Below are 6,581 nucleotides of genomic sequence, written 5' to 3'. Positions count from 1 at the left end.
CTACTACCACAGGACAGTAGTACCTCCCTGGGCAGTTACTATCTACTAACCTACTACCACAGGACAGTAGTACCTCCCTGGGTAGTTACTATCTACCAACATAAGAACATAAAGGAGGAACACTGCAGGAGGCCTGCTGGCCCATACTAGGCAGGTCCTTTACAATTCATCCCACTAACAAAACGTTTGCCCAACCCAATTTTCAATGCCACCCAAGAAGTAAGCTCTGATGTGACAGTCCCACTCAAATCCAACCCCTCCCACTCATGTACTTATCCAACCTAGATTTGAAACTACCCAAAGTCCCAGCCTCAATAACCGAACTAGGTAGACTGTTCCTCTCATCAACTACCCTATTTCCAAACCAATACTTTCCTATGTCCTTTCTAAATCTAAACCTCCCTGGGCAGTTACTATCTACCAACCTACTACCACAGGACAGTAGTACCTTCCTGGGCAGTTACTATCTACCAACCTACTACCACAGGACAATAGTACCTCCCTGGGCAGTTACTATCTACCAACCTACTACCACAGGACAGTAGTACCTCTCTGGGCAGTTACTATCTACCAAACTACTACCACAGGACAGTAGTACCTCCCTAGGCAGTTACTATCTACCAACCTACTACCACAGGACAGTAGTACCTCCCTGGGCAGTTACTATCTACCAACCTACTACTACAGGACAGTAGTACCTCCCTGGGCAGTTACTATCTACCAACATAAGAACATAAGAACATAAGAACATAAGAATGTAGGAACACTGCAGAAGGCCTACTGGCCCATACGAGGCAGGTCCTTATCAAAACGATCTCTACCTAAAGCTACTCAAGAAACAACTCCCGCACCCCCCAACACCAATCAAACCCAGCCCCTCCCACTCATATATTTGTCCAGTCTCTTCTTAAAGCTACCCAAGGTCCTAGCCTCTATCACCCCACTGGGAAGACTGTTCCACGCATCTACAACTCTGTTAGAAAACCAGTACTTACCTATGTCCTTTCTAAATCTAAATTTATCCAACTTAAATCCATTATTCCTGGTTCTTACCTGGTTCGACACCCTCAGTACTTTATTAATGTCTCCCTTGTTTATGCCCGTCATCCACTTATACACTTCAATGATATCTCCCCTCATTCTACGCCTCTCCAGAGAGTGGAGATTTAAGGCTTTAAGTCTATCTTCATACGGGAGGTTCCTTACACAGTAAATCATTTTAGTCATTCTTCTCTGTATGTTCTCTAATGAGTCTATGTCCATCCTGTAGTAAGGGGACCAAAACTGAGCAGCATAATCTAAATGAGGCCTCACTAGTGATGTATAGAGCTGTAAAATAACTTTTGGACTTCTGTTACTTATACTTCTTGAGATAAATCCAAGTAATCTGTTGGCCTTGTTGCGCACACTGAGGCACTGCTGTCTTGGCTTTAGATTTCTGCTTACCATGACTCCCAAGTCTTTTTCACATTCTGTATGACCAAGCTCTACTTCACCTAAATTATAGCTTCGAGGGTTATTTTCATTACCAAGGGCAAGTACCTTACACTTATCCACATTAAACTTCATCTGCCATTTCTCAGACCAAGACATTAATTTGTTCAAATCGTCCTGGAGTTCATTGATATCCTCCTCAGAGTGAATTATACGGCCTATCTTTGTATCATCAGCAAACTTACTCATGTCACTAGTAATCCCTTCATCAAGGTCATTAATGTAAATTATGAACAAGAGAGGGCCTAAAACTGATCCTTGTGGAATGCCACTAGTGACTAATCCCCATTCAGATTTCACTCCATTAATGGTAACTCTCTGCTTTCTATTGGTAAGCCATGCCTCAATCCATGCTAGAACTTTACCTCCTATACCATGAGCTGCCACTTTTCTTAAGAGTCTCTTGTGAGGTACTCTGTCGAAGGCTTTACTAAAATCCAAATAAACAATATCATATTCCTTATCACTGTCAACTGCCTCAAATGTTCTATTGAAGAACGTCAGTAAGTTTGTCAGGCAGGAACGACCTCTCGTGAATCCATGCTGAGATTCATTTATCAAGTTATGCTCTTCAAGGTGACTTCTGATAATGTCAGCTATAATTGATTCTAATAACTTTCCCACTATAGATGTCAGGCTTATTGGACGGTAATTTGAAGGAGTGGACTTATCCCCTGATTTGAATATAGGAACCACATTAGCCATCTTCCACATCTCTGGCACAACACTGGTAAGGATGGACGCATTGAATACACTCGTTAATGGCTGACTAAGCTCCATCTTGCATTCCTTAAGTACCCTTGAAAACAACTCATCGGGTCCCGGGGACTTATTTTGTTTCAGTTTGTCTATCTGTTTAATAACCATGTCCCTCGTGACAGTAATATTAGTTAACTTAAATTCATCAGGAACTAAATAATTGTTAATTACTGGAATCTCATTTACATCTTCCTGTGTAAAAACTGACAAAAAATAGTCATTAAATAAGGAACACATTTCCAGTTCATTATCCGTCAGCTGTCCATTCCCAGATTTCAGAGGTCCTACTTTTTCCTTCACCTTCGTCCTATACACTTGAAAGAACCCCTTTGGATTAGTCTTTGATTCATTAGCAACTCTAATTTCTTAGTCACGTTTAGCCTTTCTAATCGCCTTTTTTACTTCTCTTTTAAGCTGAACATATTGGTCAGTAAGGTTAACCTCTCCTCTTCTGATGCGCCTATAAATTCCCCTTTTCTCCCCTAATAGATGCTTTAGCCTCCTGTTAACCCATTTGGGATCGTTATTATTAGACCTAATTTCTCTCTGGGGAATGTATATACTCTGGGCACTGTGTACATTATTAAGAAAACAATCATAAAAGCAGATCCCTTCATATTCATAAGTATGATTATCGTCAATAAAATCATTAGCTAGATAACCCCAATCAAGATTAGACAGATGTTCCCTAAGTCCATTATAATCGGCAGAACGAAAATCGGGGATTTTTACTGTATTATCATTATTCTTGCATTCCCAATTAATGCTAAAGGTGATGGATTTGTGATCACTTGCGCCAAGCTCTTCAGTGATCTCCAGATTATTCACGAGTGTTTCCTTATTTGACAAGACTAGGTCTAGCAAATTATTACCCCTGGTAGGTTCAGTTACACTCTGTTTCAGAAAACAGTCCTGAACTGTTTCCATGAAGTCACTGGACTCTAGATTACCTGTCAAAGAATTCCAGTCAATTTGGCTAAAGTTAAAATCCCCTACTATGACTACGTTACTGTGTCCAGAAGCCTTAACAATTTCGTCCCAAAGAAGTCTCCCTCTATCGTGATCCAAGCCTGGAGGTCGGTATATTACACCTAGAATTAGTTTTTCTTGACCCTCCACGAACTCTACCCAAACAGACTCTGTTACTGCTCCATCTATTTTTATACCTTTTTTTATGCAACAATTAATATTTTCTCGAACATACAATGCAACTCCTCCCCCCTTCCCATTACATCTATCCACATTGAATAACTTAAATCCCTGAATATTACACTCAGCAGTCATATCCCGACTCTTTAAATCATACCACGTTTCAGTTAATGCAATGATATCAAAGTTCCCAGCACATGCTACCAAACGTAGTTCATTAATTTTATTTCTTGCACTTCGACTGTTAGCATAAAATACCATCATATGTTTTTTCTTCTGCACATTTTTCCTATTCATCTTTGTTTTTACAACCTACTACCACAGGACAGTAGTACCTCCCTGGGCAGTTACTATCTACCAACCTACTACCACGGGACAGTAGTACCTCCCTGGGTAGTTACTATCTACCAACCTACTACCACAGGACAGTAGTACCTCCCTAGGCAGTTACTATCTACCAACCTACTACCACAGGACAGTAGTACCTCCCTGGGCAGTTACTATCTACCAACCTACTACCACGGGACAGTAGTACCTCCCTGGGTAGTTACTATCTACCAACCTACTACCACAGGACAGTAGTACCTCCCTAGGCAGTTACTATCTACCAACCTACTACTACAGGACAGTAGTACCTCCCTGGGCAGTTACTGTCTACCAACCTACTACCACAGGACAGTAGTACCTCCCTGGGTAGTTACTATCTACCAACCTACTACCACAGGACAGTAGTACCTCCCTGGGCAGTTACTATCTACCAACCTACTACCACAGGACAGTAGTACCTTTCTGGGCAGTTACTATCTACCAACCTACTACCACAGGACAGTACCTCCCTGGGCAGTTACTATCTACCAACCTACTACCACAGGACAGTAGTACCTCCCTGGGCAGTTACTATCTACCAGCATACTACCACAGGACAGTAGTACCTCCCTGGGCAGTTACTATCTACCAACCTACTACCACAGGACAATAGTACCTCCCTGCGCAGTTAGTATCTACCAACCTACTACCACAGGACAGTAGTACCTCTCTGGGCAGTTACTATCTACCAAACTACTACCACAGGACAGTAGTACCTTCCTGGGCAGTTACTATCTACAACCTACTACCACAGGACAGTAGTACCTCCCTGGGCAGTTACTATCTACCAACCTACTACCACAGGACAGTAGTACCTCCCTGGGCAGTTACTATCTACCAACCTACTACCACAGGACAGTAGTACATCCCTGGGCAGTTACTATCTACCAACCTACTACCACAGGACAGTAGTGCCTCCCTGGGCAGTTACTATCTACCAACCTACTACCACAGGACAGTAGTACCTCCCTGGGCAGTTACTATCTACCAACCTACTACCACAGGACAGTAGTACCTCCCTGGGCAGTTACTATCTACCAACCTACTACCACAGGACAGTAGTACCTCCCTGGGCAGTTACTATCTACCAACCTACTACCACAGGACAGTAGTACCTCCCTGGGCAGTTACTATCTACCAACCTACTGCCACAGGACAGTAGTACCTCCCTGGGCAGTTACTATCTACCAACCTACTACCACAGGACAGTAGTACCTCCCTGGGCAGTTACTATCTACCAACCTACTACCACAGGACAGTAGTACCTCCCTGGGCAGTTACTATCTACCAACCTACTGCCACGGGACATTAGTACCTCCCTGGGCAGTTACTATCTACCAACCTACTACCACGGGACAGTAGTACCTCCCTGGGTAGTTACTATCTACTAACCTACTACCACAGGACAGTAGTACCTCCCTAGGTGGTTACTATCTACCAACCTACTACCACAGGACAGTAGTACCTCCCTGGGCAGTTACTATCTACTAACCTACTACAACAGGACAGTAGTACCTCCCTGGGTAGTTACTATCTACCAGCATAAGAACATAAGAACATAAGAAAGGAGGAACACTGCAGGAGGCCTGCTGGCCCATACTAGGCAGGTCCTTTACAATTCATCCCACTAACAAAACGTTTGCCCAACCCAATTTTCAATGCCACCCAAGAAGTAAGCTCTGATGTGACAGTCCCACTCAAATCCAACCCCTCCCACTCATGTACTTATCCAACCTAGATTTGAAACTACCCAAAGTCCCAGCCTCAATAACCCAACTAGGTAGACTGTTCCTCTCATCAACTACCCTATTTCCAAACCAATACTTTCCTATGTCCTTTCTAAATCTAAACCTCCCTGGGCAGTTACTATCTACCAACCTACTACCACAGGACAGTAGTACCTTCCTGGGCAGTTACTATCTACCAACCTACTACCACAGGACAATAGTACCTCCCTGGGCAGTTACTATCTACCAACCTACTACCACAGGACAGTAGTACCTTCCTGGGCAGTTACTATCTACCAACCTACTACCACAGGACAATAGTACCTCCCTGGGCAGTTACTATCTACCAACCTACTACCACAGGACAGTAGTACCTCCCTGGGCAGTTACTATCTACCAAACTACTACCACAGGACAATAGTACCTCCCTGGGCAGTTACTATCTACCAACCTACTACCACAGGACAGTAGTACCTCCCTGGGCAGTTACTATCTACCAACCTGCTACCACAGGATATTTGTCTTATATGACTCATTTTCTATACAGATGGTCCTGAACTTAGAATATTTCAACTTTTCGATGGTGCTAAAGCATTTACTTTGGAGATGAATTTTAAGATAATTACCCAACATGAAGGTAGGAAGATTTGTATTCATTTACAGTGGTACCTCGAGTTTTGAACAGCTCCCAACATAAACAATTATGTAAGTGTATTTTTGGGGGTCTGAAATGTACTAATCTGATTTACATTGTTCCTTATGGGAACAAATTTGTTCAGTATTGGCATTCAAACAGCCTTCTAGAACGAATTAAATTCGTAACTTGAGGTACCACTGTATTTACCTTTCAGTACTGGTACATATTTATTTTGTTACAGTAATTATTTGTTTATTTACTTATGCAGTGGCAGTAGTTACGTATTTACTTATTTGTTTAGCATATCATATTTAACTTACAGTATTTACACTCCCTGTAATGCTGCACTTACTGTTAATATTTTTATTTTTTAACTTCATCGACTGTTTCTCACCAAGTTAAGTTGGCTCATGGCAGTAGTCATCTTGACAGATGTGCATGTCTCTGAA

Source organism: Cherax quadricarinatus, chromosome 96 (assembly GCF_038502225.1).
Source record: "Cherax quadricarinatus isolate ZL_2023a chromosome 96, ASM3850222v1, whole genome shotgun sequence".
In the NCBI taxonomy this organism is placed as follows: Eukaryota; Metazoa; Arthropoda; class Malacostraca; order Decapoda; family Parastacidae; genus Cherax; species Cherax quadricarinatus.
Note: the sequence above shows the minus strand (reverse complement) of the source record.